General features: G+C 35.6%; 1 pseudogene; it reads right to left on the reverse strand.

Moving 5' to 3' along the window:
- Positions 1-248: 248 nt before the first annotated feature.
- Positions 249-366, reverse strand: LOC112470612 (annotated as a pseudogene).
- Between the last annotated feature and the right edge of the window lie 20,096 nt (positions 367-20,462).

The following is a 20,462-nucleotide window of genomic DNA, read 5'->3' on the forward strand; positions in this document are numbered from 1 at the left end:
CTTTTATTTTTAGAAAAAGCTATTATTGTTATTAGTATGACTATTACTTAGGTTAGTGTTACTCCTGAGTTTTAGACTCACGGGTAGCTCTTATAAATGTTAAAAAGCAAAATTCAACTGAGTAAATTTTAAAGATCTTATTGGCTTTATTTGACAATTCATGATTCAGTCAGCATTCAAACTAGCAGATAGAAAGGACCTGGGAAGAGCTATACAAGGCAAGAGATTTTTATTTTTATTTTTTATTGTGGCTATAGCACCTGGTATTCCTAGGTGGTCTCCCATCCAAGTACTAACCAGGCCCAACTCTGCTTAGCTTCTGAGATCAGATGAGATCGGCATGTTTAGGGTGGCATGGCCATACACCAAGGCAAGAGATCTTATAGGCAGAAGGGAGCAGAAACAAGGGAGACACATTAGGCAAAAAAGCTAATTGGTTAGTGCCAAGTTACTTTCCTTATAGAGGGTGGTTTATCAGACAGATTACCTAGCTAATGCTGATCAGGCAGTTCCTGAGTGCCTGGTTTACAATTCCACTTCTGGGAGAGTGAAAACTATAATTAAGTCTCAGTTTGGAGGCTTAGCACAAGCGGCTCCATTTTGGGCCTGTCGTCTTGTGTTTAGCATAAGAAAAAAAATCAGAATTTGAGGTTAAATTTTAGAAATTTCAATTTATAATTCTTATGTTTTTAAAATTTTGTTGCTGAAACACGTTCATGCTTACAACAATTAGGAGCAGTGCCTCTGACTGTCCCTCCCTCTTCTCTGCAGCTGCTCTAGTCCTTCTCTCAGTCCTGAAGTCACTCGCTCATTCCTGGCCACATACTATGGGGCTGCTGATAGGCTGTATGCAGCGGGGGAAATCAGTGTTTAACTTTCCTCGTCTTCCCAAGTTATTTTCCTTAGTTGTCTAAACTTTCATTAGTCTGAGGGTCAGAAAACACTTTATTCTAATGAGTCCTTTAAAAGCAGGTACAGGAGTTTGATTAATTTTATGAAAGAAAAGAAAAAGCTATTATTTGGTGGTGACAACATTTTTGTAAATTAGGTCTTATTTTTCCATTTGTTTGTATTGTAATTTCAAAAAAATCTTTAGATTGATTTCAAATACTTTTTCAGATCGAAAAATTCCTGAACATAAAGCTTTAATATATTTCTCTCTGCTCTACCATCCCCATTATGCAATTATAAACTAAACCAATAAACTAAATCAACACTTAAATCCAAAAGCACAGCAACTTTGTCTCATACAGTTGTCCCTTGGAACCAAACGACTTAGTTTTTATCATATGAAATTTTTAACTTCATCATCATGACTTAGTAGCTTTATTCAGATTTTCACACATTTTATATTAGTTTTTTTTATTAAGATATCCTTATGAAATAACAATTTTGTCCTTTCATATTATCCAAATACTTATAGAATCATAATTAAGATGTGAAAAAATAGCTTTTTTCTTTGATGCTTCATAATAATTTATAGTGGATTCAAAAACAAACCTATTTCCATATGTTAAATTAACCATAGGAATGTGGCTTTTGGGATTGAATGCAGTGAATCCTTCCCAGATAATATAATTGTAATTAGAAGAGGAATAAAATGTTTTTAATAGCATGAGCTATTTCTGATTTTCTCTACTTGATAAAGTTTCTGCTTTAAATTCAGGTTGCTCTACTATGATTGGAATGATCTTTAATGTCACTGGGATGAACTTTAAGAAATCTATAAAAATCTTAAAAATAAAAAAAAATTTGTGAAATTAAATGGGCTGCCTGTGGTCTTCACATATACAATATATGTTTTTATAAATAAAAGAGTAAGACAGAATCAGTATTTCTGGCTTTTATTGATTTACTTTATATAATTTCCTTTCATAGATATATAAAGCATGAGGAAAATTTAGTATAGGAATTTGGGGAAGAGGCAGAGAGTCTATAGACCTGGGTTCTTAGTAGAAGATTATATGAAAATTGTTATTCTCCTTTTAGTATTTCCTCATGGCTTTAAGTTTTTATTAAATTTGACACACTCCATCATTTTCTGTGTCATTGAACGCTGGTAGATAAGGAAAACATGATCCTGGGAGTAAATTCCTAAGTGCTTTACACCTAAGTGATAAAGCTAATCTAGAAAGAGAAAAGTGGCCCAGAGACCTCTTTGTGAAAAGTATCTCAACATATTGCTGTCTGTTATATTGTACTGAACACATGCACTTCTGTTTAGTAATATTTTGGGGAGCCGAGATTTAGGGCAGAAAAGTCTGGAGCATCTTTGCAACTAATTCTAAAATTTTATAGGGTTATTTATTTATTGGCACTGTGATAAACATGCATCATTTGTAATAACATGTTCAGTTTAACATTCCTTTTTTATTTAACTCTGATTTTTAGACCTTCGAGTTTTTCTTTGCTTTAGCTTGGGAAAACCAAATAAGTGCAAGTTTCCTCCAAGACACCTCATGAAAACATTTTTTTTTAAAATAAAATCAAGAGTGAAACGAGTCTATATTTATTTGGAAGATCATCTGACTACTGCTAAATGGAGTATCTCAATCTGAAAGTGAAATCTGTTTCACTGCTAAAAATTGCCAAGAGTTTTTTGACTGAGATTTGGGAATCTGCAGAAAATGTAAAAGTTTTTTTTTTCTACAATAATCTGTTCAGTGAACAAGCTGTGAAAAATAGTTCTGTATTTTGTCCATGTGATGCAGCAGACGGTAAATTTCCATTTTAAAGAACGATATGAGTAGCTTCTGGCATCCATCTCTATTGCCTTACTCGAATCTACTTACACTGAGTTACAACAATGCAGTTTATTATTTCTTTAAAGCAAAAACTAAGGAGGGATCTTATATTCTCCCCCCCACCAACATCTCAGTTCTGTTCCTTTTATGGGATCAGTAATGTGAGGGCACTTTGAGGCCTTATGAAATGTGCCTTAAAATACCACAATTGTATTAAAAAGATAGCATTTCCCAGCATTTAAAGCTTTGCACTCGAAGAGCTTTAGAATTAATTTACTATTTTTTTCTAAATGTATTCTTTTGAGGTAGGTGGTCCCATAATGAACATTTATTCAAAACTGTTAATATATTTTAAAAAATGTATAATTTTGATTCTCGTATAAACAAAATACGCATGAGCTTAAATATTTTATTTATTCATTAATTAATGAGAGAAGCAGTAAGATGTTATAACCAACTCAAAGGAGAATTCAAATTTGCATTCACACACATAGAGGCAGATAAAGAATGCTGAAATGAGTTGGCAAATAGATGCAGAACTGGTCAATATTTATGGGGCAATAATCGATTGCATTCTATAGATCATAACATTTACAATTCTATGAACCAGAAAAATTTGTTGTATTATTAAATTTCTACGACTCACAGAGATATAAAAATAGCTTAAATAAAATGAAAGGCAGAGATAACCTAGAAGGGTTTGTTAGATAGAACATATAATGATACTGTTTTATTTCAAAGTGTTTCTCGATTTTTATCTACTGATCCAATTAAAAAGTACTTTTAATATTTCCACTCTAATCAATCTTGTTTCTAGCTCACATTTACTTTTAAAATTAAATGCCTACCTAGAATAGTGTCTGACACCTAGTAAGTAGCACATTCATATTTGTTGAATGGATACAATTTTTCTTGTATTTTCTACTGAACATTTTACAAATAACCCAGTAGTGCAAATGAACATGTTCTTTTGTTCCCAAATCTCAAGAATGTCAGAAAGATTCTGAAAGAAATAGGGGCAGTCTTCAAGGCTTTGGTACTTACCTTTCTTTTGCCTTTGATCTTTTTATGATACATCTTGTGAGAGAGCGTGAGATACATAAAAGGAAACCAGGAGTCAACTGCCGCCACTGTATCCCTAGTCCTCTAAGGCAGGGACGTGAACTCTGGTCGGTGAAGTCAATACCAAACCAGCTGCAGGGCACGCGGCCTCAAAGGGCAAAGAGGTCTTACTTTTCTGAGGACCCTAGTCACACTGGCTTCTGATAATTGCAAATCAGATGCTTGTCACTATTTGGATCTTGACAATATGAGATTGTTCCTAGAATTTATTTATTTTTTGTTCAGCCTCAATTTATTTCAACTAGGTGATGACCTGAGGAGTTTAGTTTCAGGCTTCTCAGGAGGGCTCTGATGCTCATACGATCTTTTTCTTCCTCCCTGGTCTGATGCCAGAAATTCTGCCATTGTTACTTCATCGTTTGGGCTTATCATTGGCGATGACCACACTGATGTGCATATGTGTTCTCTGAGAGAGGAAAAGTTCTTAATATATTCAATATTCCACACTTCCCTGGGAAGAAACATTAGTGACCAGGTTGTGAGCACCAAACCGTCGGGACGAGTCAGGACGAGGCATAGTCAGGAATAAGAAGCAGTACAAGGTTAGAGCTCAGGGTTTTCAACAAACTCATGGACTAACCCTCTTCTTGCTGGTGTCTCCAACGTGTGTGTGTGTGTGTGCGCGCGCATGTGCATGTGCGCACATGTGTGTGTGTGTGCGTGTACGTACAGGCGCACGTGTGTGTGTGTGCGTGTACGTACAGACACACATATATATGTATGTTATTTTTTAAAAGCTGTTCTAATGTCAGCAGCAGCATTACAAAAGTGGAGGGAATTCTTTTTACCAAGGGAAAATGTTAGCCAGACTGAATGTTTTTTTAGAAATACCTGTTTTCAATCTTCATCATTGTATTTCTCAGTTACTTATTAAAAAGCATGTGAACTTGTCCCTCAGATATTATATCACACGTATCAAGGGTCTGCCACACATCTGAATACTCTCTTAGAATTTACAAAGCATTTTCACACAGATTATCTCATTTAATCTTTACAATAATCTAGTAGTCCTTCCTTGTGACAAATGACCTTTGACTCAAAAAATGTTGTTACCTTGCTCAAGACAGGCTTTTCTGTGTGAAATAAATGACCGTAACATAACCAGTTTGTTCTCATCAGCTCTATGAGTGGTGGCTGTAGATTGCCACTAATTATTTTTGTTGTGGTAGTCCATATCCTGTAGAAAGATACAAAAGAAGAAGAAAATACTGGAGCCACAGCCTGATTCATCTGCCATTTATAGGTGTGGTTTAGTCTTTCCTTCCGCTCAGCCTTTGCTATTACCAGTAAAAAAATTAGTTCTATAAACACTTCAGGTTTTGACTCACTGTCACTTTGCACTTTGTCACCCAATATTTTCAGATAGTATAAAATTTGAATGAAGAAATCCTGGAACATAGGTTATCTATTATTCTCATCTATAACTCTACTAAAGCAGTAGGAGTGTTAGAAAGAAAGTTAGACTTTGAAAAATAGTATCTCTCAAAAATAAACAAAAATGATCTGGTAATTCCTGCTCTAAATATCTAGTGTGACTTTAGAGAAGTGACTTAATTTTCTAAAGTGAAAAGAATAATACTTTCAGTCTAGGGCATAGAGGTATACTGTAAGGATTAGGGGCAGTAAAATATTCTTAGTTAAAAGATGTTATTTAAATGCAAAGCATTATTACTATGAAAGGGAATAGAGAACATAACTTATGTTATGATTAAATTTGCTTTTAAACTCTTGAACCTGAAAGACTTCAGAAGTCTGTACTTATATATCATTTTGTATACGATAGCTGTCGACCTCAAAAGTGACTTCAGATAAATGTTCATTAAATGAATGAATAAATTTTATTAAAGGATTCTGAATTGATTTTATTCTTTATAGATCAGCAGATAATTATTAAAAGTTTGGATGGAGAGAAATAATTTAGGTGTATCCTTAAATAGCAGTTAAATTCAAATTTTTTAAACAGTGATTTAAATTCAAGTTTGGAAAATATTTAACTTTAATGTATTTTAAAACATTTTTATTTTTCTATTTTCGAAACAATAAATCTAGGCCTTGTCTTATCTACATGGACACTAATTTTGTTGATTTTTGGCTGCCCAGAATCTCTACTATTTCTCGAAGTACTTTTCCCCCACTTTTAGGTAATTGCATGTCCACAACTGTAAGTAGTGTGGGGGTGGCGTTGAACTTTTCATCCAAGGGACTAGATTCTGTCTTTCCTCCTCCCTAGTTCTGCCAGGGGGTGACTGAATGTCAGTTCTGGCCAATTAGAAACCTTCTTTGGGAAGATCAAGTCTTGAGGAAATGGCAAGGTCTAGGGCATACTTAGAGGTTTTTACAATGGCAGCAGAGGCAGACATGGGGGCTGTAGTGATGGCACCCTGACTAGAAGTTCCAACCGTAAGCTGAGTGCTCTGCTTTCTGCTTCCTTTTTTTGGGTTCTTTGGAGCATCTTTGGGTTCTGTTCATTTTATAGCCAATCTTCCAGTTTCCTCTTCATTTTGTGAGCTCCACGAAGTCTTCTAATAGATTCTCTTTCCCCTAAAGTAGTTAAAGTTAGTTTCTGTTGCTCGCATTCAAGAATCCAGATCGACACATTACACTTGTGCTTCTGAAGAATAGCAAGTTAATATAGGAAAAGTATTTGAATACTACTTGATTCCACATAACCATTGAAATGTTGGCCACTATTATTATATGATATTATAATTACTTGTTTAGTTTTTCAGTCTCAAATACTAGAATACAAGCACTTTGCAAGAGCTTTGTCCTACTTAATTTTGTATGTAGCTCAGTACATGAAATATGGTTAGTATTCAATAAATGCTGTAGTCTAATTTATTGGTTTACTAAAAAAAGTAAAATTTAGCATTATAAGCACACAATAGGCAATTAATTATTGCATTTGATTAAATTCACTGCTAAGTTCACTTAATTCATTGAGCCTTACTATGTCTAAGTTACTATGGAGAATATAAAGATGAATAAGTCATATCCTCTGCCCTTTTACCTTTAATAAGTTTATAATTTCATAATAAAGAATGAAATAAGAAACTAATATTTAAATTCATTTCCCCACATACACTTTTTTCCCCCTCACAGCTTTTGATGTAATAGTATTATTCAATTAATTTGAATTTTGCCTTTAAGACTCTCTTCTCTCAATCATGGGTATAATTTAATGCTATATACATTGAAGTAATTACAAAGTCAAAATGCATATATTCTGTAATGTTATCTGGTAGTTTGGACCTATTCCATAACCAGAGATAATTGAGATTATACTATACTTAATTGAATTTCTGATTTTAATTGATTCCATCGAAAGTAGAAACAATATTTTTTATTTTATTCTAGAAGCTTATTTTATTCAATAAATAACCATACATGATCGTTCATAAAATATTGATAAAATTGAATGGATCTGGAAATTGGACTGAGTGCCAGGAAAAATTATTTAAGCCTACACATACATAGCCCTTAACAGAACACCCAGAAAGAATTGTAGCTGGATTTATTCATTGTACTATACTATAGAAAGCAGCAATTAGAATAAGGGTGAACACCATCCTCAGGGTCTCTATTCTCAAGTGTCTGACTTTATAGTGACTTATAAGAGAAAAAAGAATTTATTTTATAGGAACCAATAACATAACACCACATCTCAGTATTCTTAGAGCCGAATTTTTCCAAGTATCAGTCCTCAGAGTGTGGAACATGCATGAGTGATCTGGTCTGTCAACTATTATCTGCTGAAGACAAGCAGCTTTCTCCAGAATGTAAATCTTCTTCAGCAAATACACTTTAGGTTCAACTAACATTGTTTTTTTTGTAGCGAGACTTTATTAATGAAGAAAGCTGTGCAGATTTATAATCTGACATGAGTTTCTTATTTCATTGTAGACTGAAAATAAATACAGCCTAATCAATGTGAGCAGCACTGGTTGATACAGTATCACCTAAGTTGCTTATTAAAATGTGGTTTTAGAGCCTCATACACCACCTAATGAAAAGGCTTTTAAGGAAGAAAGTCACTGGAAATCTTCAATTTTAATAAGTTCTGAAAGTCATCCTCATATTTAAAGTTTGAGAACCACTATTCTAAATAAAGAGCCAAGTCTTCCTTAGAGTGTTCTCAAGACCTGGGACAAAATCTAATTTTAATATTCTGAAAATGTAATATTATTTCGCACATTTCCATGAAAATAAGAGAGGTGGTCAATCTCTCCAAAGTTAACATTAATATCAAGCAAGACTATGTGGACATGTACATTAACTTAGCTTTCTAAATTTTAGAAAAATTTTCTTGCTTTCTCTCACACCTTTATTAATTCAAAACAAAGCCATTACTCATCAATTAACCTAGGGGAAGAAGTAAAGAGTCTAAATGAGATTCTTATAAAATCTCTATTTGAGGAGGATGAGAAAGTTTGAGATAATAATCAGGGGTAAGTTTTTAATAGAAAATAAAAATAATACCATATCTCAATTTGTCTTGCCTGTTGGTTGAACTTTCATGGCTCCTGAGGATGGAAAAATAGTTGATTAATGTTGACCGACATGAATTGTGAAGGTCCTTCAGTTTTGGAATGGGAGGACGGTTAGTACTCGTAGTATGAGATCTCCAGGTAAAGCTCCTCCAAGTTTTGAGAGGCATGTAGACTATCTAAATTGATATCTCGTTGTTTGCCATGTGCAGAAAGGAGGTACAGCCTTTTCAACATGAAAATAGCTAAGCTGTCTTTTGTCATGAAGGATTTGAAATGCCAATTGAAAGGTAGGATGTTGAATAGATAGGGCTGAAACAAAGTTTCTTGAGACAATTGATATAAAAAATTTGCTATTATTATTTTTTAATTACTCAAACTATTTCTTCTGTGGAGAGTGGGATTTAATAATTTTGATTGATATTACCAGTGCTCTCACTATCTGATTGTTTTCTCCTCCCTGGCACAGGGAAGACTGCAAATCTTAGGTTCCTTGCAACTGGGAGTGGCATATGACTAGTTCTGCCAATGGGCTGTGAGTGTAAGTGATGTCACCTTTAGGCTGAAAATCAGAAGAGTAGGTATGATCTCCAGGTGCTCCTCCACCTCAGTAATTTATAGAACCTCCTACTGAGAAGTCAGAGCCACAAAATCAAAGTAGTCTAGATTCTCCAAGTTACTGCATGGAAGACGGTTGCCCTAGAATGCTCCCTGAACTCAGAACAGACTTTGCATAAATGAGAAATAAGCCACTGAGATTGTGGGGGCTATTTGTTACCACAGCATAACCTAACTAGTCAGCTTAACTGACTAGTGAAATGATTTACTAAACTACCTTGGAGAGCTCAATCTTTAGATTCTAGAAATAATTCAAATTAGGAAAGGTTTGGTTAAGTCAAAAGAGATAAACTGTTTTTTTAATCCATTCATTAATTTGTTCAACTTGTACTCAGGAAAATATCTAGTATAGATTATCTGTCAACCCCCTGTGCTATGCTGTAGGATTATGGTTATCAGCATGTGCTCTAGAATCACTGCCTGCATTTGATTCCTGGTTCTGCCATGCATGAGTTCTGTGATTATCATCATCTTTAACCTTCTTGTGATTTGGTTTCTTTATTTCCTCACTTGTAAAATAGCAGTTATAATAGTACCTATCTAATGAGTTTTGGAAGATAAAAAGAGATAATATATGTAAAGCACTTGGCATTGTTCCCTACTAAGTAAATGATCAAAAACATTAGCTATAATTATTTGATAACATCCCTGTCTTCCAGCAGCTCTTATTCCAACTGAGACTATCACAGTCTAGTAGTAAAACCCATTTATATTAATAATTCTTGTGTTTTTATTACTGCCATAACAAATTACCAAAAACTTAGCACTTAAAAATGACACAAATTTATTACCTCACAGTTCTACAGGTCAGAAGTCTGGGCTGACTTGGCTGGTTTCTCTGCTCCCAAGTTTTACTAGGCTAAAACCAGGATGCTGACAGAATGACTCCTAGTGGAGGCTCTGGGAAGAAACTGTTTTATAGCTCATCAGGTGTTGACTGAATCTAGTTCCTTGCAGTTGTAAGACTCAAGTTCTTGTTTCCTTGCTGGCTCTCAGCTGGGGACTGCCCTTAATTCTTGGAGGCCTCACTCTGATCCTTGTGTGTGGGTGCCTACTTCCCTGAGCCAGCAAGAGTGAGTCAAATCTTTCTCATGTTTGGAATCTCTTCGACTTCCTCTTTACCTCATCACTTTTCTTCTTTCACTGGGGAAAGTGCTCTTCTTCTAAGGGCTCATGTGGTTTATTTAGATAATTAGGTTTATTTAGAAAATTCAGGATAATTTCCCTAATTTAAGGTTTTTAACATCTGTAAAGTCCCTTTTGCTCTGCAATGTAACATCTCCATAGGTTCCAGGGATTAGGGCATGGACGTCTTTGGGGGACCATTATTTTGGGTCTGCCAAAATTCCCCTGGGTCCACAATCTACCTTGCTCCTGATCTTAATAATCACATACTATATATTGAGTGCTTTCCGTGTGCTAGGTAATAAACCACATCTCTCTCTCTGTCTCTGTCTCTCTCTCTCCCTATCTCTACCTCTATCTCTACCACTTTCTAACTTCCCACAGTATGCAAGCAAGTTATAAATATTGTTAATATTATTATTATTCTACTTTAAAGATGTGAAACTGATGCTTAGAAATATAAAATTGCTTAGGAAAAACTTGAATTTGCTCATGTTAAAGATTTACGTAGCTGATAATGGTAGAGAAGGGATTTTAAAGCAAAAATGTCTGACTGCCTCCCTTTGAACTTCCACCACACTGCATATCCATAATGGCCACTGGGGACCCTGTCAATATCCTTGCTTAGTCCATTAAGCAAGACCGATGGGTTCCCAAACGGGCTGTGGTTCAGTAATTAAAATTATACTCTACTCTCTAGAGCCATCTAAATGTTCCTGTGTGTCCAGAGTCACAAACTTATTTTGGCAGGCTCCTGTGCTTTGGGTCAACACCAGGAAGGAGGTGAGGTGGTACCAATGTCAGAGGATGCACGTTGTTCACATTAGAACAACAATAATAATAATAACAACTGATATTTATGGAGAACCAGTTATGTACTGTGCATTGTGACGACCAGCACTTCACATGGAGCCTCAGCCCTCACTTAATTCTCAAAACAAGTTTATGAGGTAGGTGCTGTCATCATCTCCATTTTACAGAGCAGGGAATTGAAGCACAGAGAGCTTATGTAACTTAATTTAGGTCACTCAGCAAGAAAGTGGCAAAGCTAGGATTTGAATCCAAGCCTTAGAGCTCCCTTAATCTTTAACACTGCCAAAAGAAACTGGAGTTATTTCTTGATTCTTGTGCTTTGGGTTGTGCTATAGCTATTTGTTATTCCTTCTCTTCCTCTCTGCCCTCCAGTAAAGTTGATAACAAGAGAGTCTCTAGACAGGACTAGGGCTGGTGCCATTGGCTGGGGTCAGTAAAATGATAAGCCAGAACAAATGTAGTGGTCTTGTCTTTGGATTAGAGTATGGCTATTAGCTGGTAGCTCCTTTCTCCAACAGGGGAGTGAGTGGACCTCTGTGAATGGGTCAGCTTGGGCTGCTATTAACATACCATAGAATCAAGAACAGAGGCCCCTCCTTTCGATAAGACTCTGACACAACATTCAGCAACCATTTCAGATGGTTACCCTTCTTCAGCTCCAAACACTTCATCTGTGCGGATGGGTTTTCTGTCCTTATAAGCAACGCTTCTCTTCCTTTACAGGTTGCTGTGCTGAGCAGCTGCTTTTCTCGACCTTTATACCTTTCCCTTTTAAAAGTGGTAACATGGTAAAGCAGATAGAACCCTAAGAGCTGTATATACTTTTATTCATTTATTTATTTGGTTCTGATTTAGGATCCTTTCACAAATATCTTGAAATTATAATCTTATACATGTGATTGTTTTGAAACACTTTTGAGGAAAGTTATTAAAAAGTGATAAAGGGGTGTGTGTGTGTGTGTGTGTGTGTGTGTGTGTGTGTGTGTGTTGGGGGGGGAAGTTGTACCATGAAAAGCTCTCAGCCATAAATTAAAAGAACAAAAAAGAAAATTAAATATGTGTTTTGAAATTATTATATTCAAGAGAAAAAGAGGTGTAGATATTTTATGAAGAGCTACATATCCTCTATACTCTTTCAAATTTTATTGAAATTGTCATTTCATAATTTAGAAGGATATAAGTTATGAAGACAATGATGAGTTTGGTCATAATGACAGAACTGACTTGAATTTTTTGTAGCATTGACGAAATCTATAATGGTGATATGTGAGCTGAATTAAGAATTTCTTGTGATTTTGTATACATGAAGAATTCATAAGAAATGCAGATGACTTTAAATTCTTATCTCAGCTAACATTACCTTGAAAAGGTGCTTTAAATTAACATTGAAAAACATAGACAATTAAATGTTATAATTGTCTTCACTTGCTTTTTAAGAGCTACAGCTATCTTGCAGGACACATTTTATAGGACTAGATTTTGCTGACTTTAATCTGAACTACAGTGCTTTTATTCTGAAAGTTTCCCAATGACTAGATCTGATATTATTTATTTTAACATCATGCAAAAAATATGGACTTCAAATTGATAGAAGATGATCTTGCAAGGTCTTGTTCATTTTCATTAATGGAAAAGGAAACTCTTTGTGATATAAAAATGTTTCTTGAGCTCCTGCCAATTGAAAAAACACAAGAAAAGTCATCTGAAATATAATCGAAACATAACATTCAACAGCTGAAGGCTGCTATTTGGAAAACTTTGATGAGTTTGTAGAGAGGTGAAGTCAATTTCACCTTTCGACTGCGATGGAAATGTGGTGCAGAGGTTTTCAAGTTGTGAGGTATGTCCTGGTTCTATTCTGATATTAAAACGTGTCGACTTATTTTTAGAAACTGACTCATATTCAGTTTTAAAGTCTCCTTTGTCTAATAATTTTAAACCGTGATGCAGATGCTACTTTTTATTTTCTAACTTTTATGATGGATTATTAGATCAACAAGGGCCGGCCTGATAGTTAGACAAAATCTTAAAGTATTTCTTGAAAAAAGCAAATTTGGAATAATTAATAAGCTTTCAGGTTTTGATGAGCTTTTGTTCAATCTTGCTGCATTCTTCATGAAGTGGAAAATTTCATTTTGCGTTTATAAAACAATTGCAGGCTGAGAATACTGTTGTCGTTTTTATCAAAGCTTAATATTGTTTTCTAACTTAGCAACCTTAACACAGGGACTTTAAAGAGATCCTAAAACTATTTAGTAAACTATTTTGAGACAAAATTCTTTCATCACAATTTCTTTCTACTTTTAGCTCCATAATTTAATCTAGCACTAGATACTTAACACTTACTGACTTAATAATTCATTAAAGACCAAGGATTAATAGAAATACCATCAACAGAAAACAAAATCATTCATCCATTCAATAAATAATTATTGTGTAAAACACTGACTGAGTCCTTGAGATGCAGCAATGATCAAAACAGTTTTGCTTCATGGAATTTACAGGCAAAGAAACAAAATCTCCTCTCTTTTTGGAAAACATTTTCCACTGAATCTAATGGTGCTAATTTTGAAAATAAAATCTCCAGCTATAAGAAACTCTTTTGGCTGATTTCAAGCCGTGATATATTTTTAAAATGCCAAATACTGATTGGTAATAACCACATGGACTGCTATTTATTTCATTTATTTTAGTAAAGTTTTTTGAAAATTAATAGATGATTATAAAAAACTAAGAATATACTTACTGGTACATCATATCTGAGATTAGCTAGGTTAACTATTCTTAAATTCTTCCTCTCTGGCTTTTCCCAGAGTCTTTTATTTGGTCATGTATACTATATGTGAGAAGGGCTCCTTGCCCTGATTAATCTTATTAGCTCCTTATTGGTTAGCATAGTCATTAGTACAGAGATAAAATTATATAACAATAAAATACATTGGTATTTACTATGTGCTTTGCATTGTGCTAAGCATTCTACATGCCTTATCACATTTAACTCTTATAACAACTCAGTGAAATACTCTCACATTTTGCAGATGAGTAACTGGAGCAGAGAGATAACTTGATCAAGATCACAAAGCTAGAAAAAGGGGAGAAAGACTTGCATTCCAGAGATGATACTCACAATAACTGAGATTAAGTATTTGTTGAGGAAAACCCAATTTTTACAGCTCTAGAACTTGTGGGATGCTGGAATATAGATAGGGCATATAAAAGAGGAATAAATAAATGTCTCTCAGAGCACAAACGGTATAGCTGTGGCCCTCCTTCTTGTCGGGGAGGCAGGCTTAGGGAATGCTTCTCTTAACGGCCTGGTGAACCTATTCCAGTATTCTCCAGAAAGACATTTTAGGGTTTTTTCTTTCTCTCCTTCTTCACTACAGCTCCAACAGATCGAGTGAGGTTAAAATTCAACTCACTAAACTTTGAAACCAGGAATTACTTTTACTAGAAAACAAATAAGTAATAATAGCTAATTTAATAACTATTAAAATAAAAGTCTATCGATATGACTACAGCAGTAACAATATAAATTTAGATTATTAGGCTAACCAACATAGCCACCTTGAAAAGTTACAAGATAGAATAACAAATGAACTTCCACAACTATTTCTTGATTCTTCTGTCCCTCTCCAAGCTTTTAGCTGTTTTTTTTTTATTTGGTGGGGGGGGTAGTTCTATGTGCAAAACATAAGCATTTAGGTCCTTGTGCTACAGAAGTGGAATGTTAACTAGGATTTTCTTCATGAGATTTTTATGATAGTATGAGAATATAACAAACCTTGAGAACAGTATCTCCTCCTGATTTCAATAAGCCGTATTTGTGAAAGATGTACTAATGTCTTCATTTGCTAGAAAGATACGTTCACATATAATGCCATAATGAGTTGTGAATTTGGTATGAAAATGGATAAGTCTATCACAGTGGTGTCATGCTTGGATAATATGGCTCTGCCTCTGGACACATTCATTACCTGCATCTGTGACCAAACTATTGAGCAAAAAGAAACTATTAAAAGTTTTAACTTTATGTGTGGGATAGTCGGTGTCCCCTCATGAGCGTGAGTGTGTGTAAGGCAGTTCATTAATCCCTGGGAAAGCAGCTCCAGGTCCTTGAGATGGGTACTTCACAATATTCTGCTGTCCTAGACAAATACCTTGAGAACGAGGATACTGATTTAATCTAAAGCCTAGTTTGCCTTCAGATAGAGATAACCTATTAACTCTTGTTGAAAGCGCCAATGACTATGATTTTAAAGTGCAGCTTTGCATGGGAATGTAAGAAGCTCTGTGGCCAAAGAACTTTACAAATGCAAAGTATGAATGCTGGTCATTACTGGTACTTGAAAAATGACAATCTGTGCTTCTCTCATAGAGGACAGAGTCGCATTAGATTATAAATCATCTGAGGGTGAGAGGTGAAGGGAGGAAGCTTTTAGACTAGGAGAATTTTTCGGATAGAAGCAGAGAGAATTGGGATGAGATAACTATTAGTATTGCCCAAGACTCAAGCGGACAGATTATTTCTGAACCTCAGCCTCAGAGGTCTCCTCTGGCAACATGCTGAGGTTCTCAGGCTAAATGCCATTTGCCTTCTTGGGGTGAAGCCTGAGTTTTAAGACCAAAACATAACTGTGGCTTCTTGTCTTGCCTTAGACCAAACATCAGAACGTATTAATATCAGAGACTGTTTAAACAGAGCAATAAAACAACAACACACTACTTTAACTAAACCCAGCTTGTGGGCTAATTTTAAGACAGCCCAGTTGGAGGAAGCCCATGCATTAATTTACTCTAATAGCAAGTTGGTGGGGGGAGCCGGGAGGGAGAAAAGAGGTTGAAAGACATTGTGAAAAAAACAAAAAACAAAAAACAAGAAACAAAAAACCCAAAGAACTCATGCTCAATTTCTTTCTGTCTTTTTTTTTAGGTGTTTAACACTTGTACAATTTGGTCAAATTATGGGCAGGACAGCAAGAGAAGCTAGTCAGCTTTAAAAGACAGAGAGCATGTGAGACAGGACATGATTACTTTGCTGAATCCCCACTTTTTTTTTTTCTTCTAAAAGAGACAAAGGGAAATACTTAAGAACCAATAGTGACAGCAACGAAGCAATCATTGAGTTGCAGGATACCTTTGTCTCTAGGGGGCACGCAGTAATTTTTACACGTCTACCACTGAGTGTCAAACCTTTTCTTTTCTTCTTCTTTTTATTCTGGACGGCCAAACTGATTATCTAAAATAGAAAATTAGCACACAATGGGTTTACTCTGCGATACCCCTTATGCAACTAATGGCAAAGCTTGTTAATTGGTTGTAAATGCCAGCAGGTTGCCAGGATAATACTTCAGAAATAAGCGGGTATTCTGATAATTACAGCAATCTTCATCTATAAAAGCTTAAGTAGATGAAGTAGTGGCTGGCTTAAAACCAAGATTTATCCCGCTGCACTCACATTAAAAGAAAAAATAAGATGAAAACAATAATGTAACAAAACAATTATATAGCAGGAAGCTTTGTAGGTTTTAGAGATTGTGAAAACTCAGAAAGTAAAACAGTGCTGTAATAACCAGTTATGGAAAAATAGGCCATTTACATTTGTGTATAATTAAATAGTAGGCTATGCAATTTCACTTTTTAAAGTAAACTGCCTTTTCCTTTTTTTATAGGGCAACGTAGCCATAATTGCTGCATTAAAGCTTTAATGAAAGAAAAAAGCAGCAGATCAAGATGACATGTAACGTCTGCGTTTGTACCGTGGCGCTGTGCTTGTTTAGTAATGGGAAGCTACTGAGGAGATTAAAATTGCAGAATTCTTCATAGTTTGTTCTAAAATTGCTATAGGAAGATCATTCAGGGTCTAAAATACACACAATTTATTTTCCCACCTTCAATCTACAAGAATTTAATGGCTTTTGTAACTAGTAGGTGGTTGGAGATAACGTTTTATATTAGAGAGAGAACTACTTTGGATTATAAAAACTATCAGAAGTGGATGGATCAGAATTTAAACCTTAAGGACCTTCTTTAGTGCATTAGAATATTGCCCCAAATATTATATTGCAGTTAAGTATTTAACTTACTGCAGTATAAGGAGCTTTCTTCTTTAAAATATCAACAGGTTGGCTTGTAATATTGTTCCTCTATATTTTGCAGCTTCTTTATCACCCCCACTAACATCAGGAACTGGTGAGAAAGACAGCCAACTCATATAAAAAGGTAACGTTCTGGTAAACCGTTAACTGGCAAGGAGGCTGATTTAGTTTAAAAAAATATATATCAATAATCTCTTTTGTGAGAATCTTTCTCATAAGTTTGAAATACTCCTCAGATGTTATCCTCCATCTATAGGTTGGCTATGTTTTCTGTCAACTATCCCTGGCAAATAATATAGGCTGAGATTGGAAACCTTCATTATGTGTTACAGTACTGATCGGAGGATATGAAAACATGCTAAGAACACATTAGGCAAGAGAGACAGGAGAAACTACCAAGAACATTAGTGCCAATGGCTAGAGCGATGAAAAGTAGCCTTAAGAAAATTTTTTTAATTTGTATAAAATCGACATGATTTTATTTCTCTTTTTGTGAAAAGAAGAATGCAAAAGTAACTTCTTGTAAAAGAGACCCAAGGAACAGACTACAAAGGCCTCAAATTTTGGCTTTTTTGGGTTCTCACTTTTTGGAAAGAGATTCAGTTGCTTCAGAGTTTTGTTTTGGTGTTTGTTTCTCGCAGGGTTGATGAATGCATCTTCATTTATGTGCAGTTCTTCTGGTATGGAAAACTTGAAATACATAGCCTTCTGGAGCGGCTTGGCTTCCGCACAGAAGTCAGAATATGGTATTGGCATGGGGGCGGGAGCCACAGGCTTCCAGAGCTCCCCCAGGCAGAGCTCCCCCAGGGCAGAGCTCCCAGGCAGCAAAGATGACAAGGGCAGAGCCACCTCAGGCAGAACAGGCAGCCAGCATCTCACAGAGATGGTGCATCCGCAGTGACTTTTTGTGCAAATGCTACCTGAAGTGGGAGCGGAAAAAACGGAACCAGGAACCAGGAGGGTTTTTCGAATGCATGTGGAAATAAAAAAGGGTCTACAACCCCTTAGTCTACAACCAAGTTCTGTGCTTAAAAGAAGTTCGTTACGTTCCCTGCTCTCTGCCATTCTTTTCCTACTTACTGCTCAGATAAGGTGCAACCAATGTTCATGTCCCTTGGATGCTGGAGGCTGTCGTAGCACTTAGGATGGAGCAAAGAAGGCATGTGTTCGTTAGACTGATTTAAGATGTTCTCCAGTTGACTTCTTTAAGTGTGATTTGAAAAGACAAGAGAATGTAGCGGAGGGTGGCCTTCCTTTCAAGAATCTTGAAACTCTGAGATTTTCGAAGGGTGGGTAGGTAGAAATCAAGAGGTAAGCTTTTAGGGACAGAGAAACGAAACAAAACAAACTATTTACAATAAGAACTACACCACGGTAGAGGTGGGGGGGCGGGGGGGGCAGCAAGGGGGAAGCATAATCTAGAAATTTTAGACAGGGCATTACCCAAACCCCTTTTGATACATTGTGGACTGAAATCTCATTGAGAGTTGTGGGTAGAAAGACATCACAAAGTGATCATGTCTACATTCGGGGAGAGAAACATTCTGGAGGAGTAAAAAAATATTTTAAAAAATCAAATGAAATCTAAGGCCAAAGGCACATGCAATTTTTGCCAATGAGAGAACTTGCAGATATTAATCATCTAATAAAGTTTTACTTTTTCTGAAAGAAGAAAATGGTTTCTTTTAAGTCTTTCTCATGCTTGGGTTGAATTCTTTATTATTTTTAATGCTATGAGATGATTTTCCATATGGTAGTGAAATACTTATGATAAATTTCCTGAAGGACAAAATTATTAACGAATAGAATTCAGTGTTTCCTAGATTTGTCTTTCACATATAGGATGAATACTACCTTTTTCACTGATACTCAAATTCTTTCTTGATCTAAGTTACTCATACTTGCGAGACCACTCCTGCCTTTCGACATCCTTGGGAATTGTTCAATATGTGAGTAATGTATATAGCTTGATCGATTTATGTTTTAACTTCTTTATGCTACCAGCATATTTTTTTTTCTGTCACTTATGCTTTAGTGAAGTACACACTGCACAGAGTAAGCATTTGAGAAATATTTGTGAATGAATTTTTTTTTTAACTGAAGAGTTAAACATTTTTGCTACTTTTGAAGGCTTTAATGATGAACACATTAAATTGAGAAGCATTCTTGAAGAAATATTTCCAAGTCAGTGTGTGGGGTTTAGTACTTAAAAGGCAAAGTTCTTTGACTACAGTTTTCTTCCAGAGGAAGAACATACTTTCTGTACGTACAAAAAGTATAGTATGCCATCCTGATGGCACTCCTGCATGAATCGTGGGTTCCTCTCAACACTGAACATTTTCTCTGTTTCTGTGTCAGTTGTCACTAATCAGTTACGCATCTGATGTGCAGATCCGTCAGGGAGTAGAATTTAAGTCATTTTGGCTTTAGCACATATGATATGCTTGTACAGGAGTTTACCCAAACCCCTTTTGATACATTTTCAGAAGGGGACGTGCATATGTTATGTTACCTCTACAGCAGCAGTGACTGAACTAGCTGACAAGTGACAGGAGGCTTTTTTTTTTTTCCTCCTCTTTGGTATTTCATGAAAGTGTGCACAAATCATAACAAGTTGCCTCTCTTTCATAAGACAGGGAACATTTCCCTTAAAGCGCACATGGCTATATGGTGTGTTTGTGTACATGAAAATTCATGCTGCTATCAATTTTAATTTTGCCATTTTTGTTGTTTTTAAATTACAGGTTTGAGGTTTTTGAAAAGGCATAAATAATTGCTTTCGATTTTATCTCAACTGATTTTTTTAAACTCTTATCAAAGACTTAGTAGAAAAATAAAAGTTCTTGACCATTAAGAAAAACTATGAGGTACAGGTGACCTATTTCCCTTTGACTGTTTTCTGTATGTGTCAAGGAAGCTCAATAAATAGTAAACACCTACTGTATGCCAGGAAGTCCTATGCTGGATGATATGTAGCAGGTCATCGTTCACAACAACCTGTCTGAATTTCGATCCATGCTTTAAATCAGTATTATCAGCAATAACAACAGTAAACATAGGAGCCCTTGCTTTTCTCTTTTTCCATTTAGTACAAAGTACTAAGCTCTGTACCGTAAAAAATTCTGTGATAACTGTTATGGCCATTCACAACTAAATGCAATTAATGGGGACTGGTGGAGTGGAGGGGAACTGAGCTTCAGCATCAGCAAGATTTCAGTTTAAATCCAGCCTTTGGCACTTATGAGCTGGGTCGTTGTCTGGGCCTCAGGATTCTCATCTCTAAAATAGGGGTGCTGTGATGAGGGACCAGGGTGCAATCACTTACTATATCACTTAACACACAATGGATGCTTAATACATTTTGTTCCTTTGAGCTCCCTTTTTCCTTATGATCTTGGAATAATGAGAGAGCCCATAATTCTTTCTAGGTAAGCTCCTATATACATACATATGTA

The sequence above is a fragment of the Pteropus alecto genome, unplaced genomic scaffold (genome assembly GCF_000325575.1).
Source record: "Pteropus alecto unplaced genomic scaffold, ASM32557v1 scaffold3, whole genome shotgun sequence".
Taxonomy (NCBI): domain Eukaryota; kingdom Metazoa; phylum Chordata; class Mammalia; order Chiroptera; family Pteropodidae; genus Pteropus; species Pteropus alecto.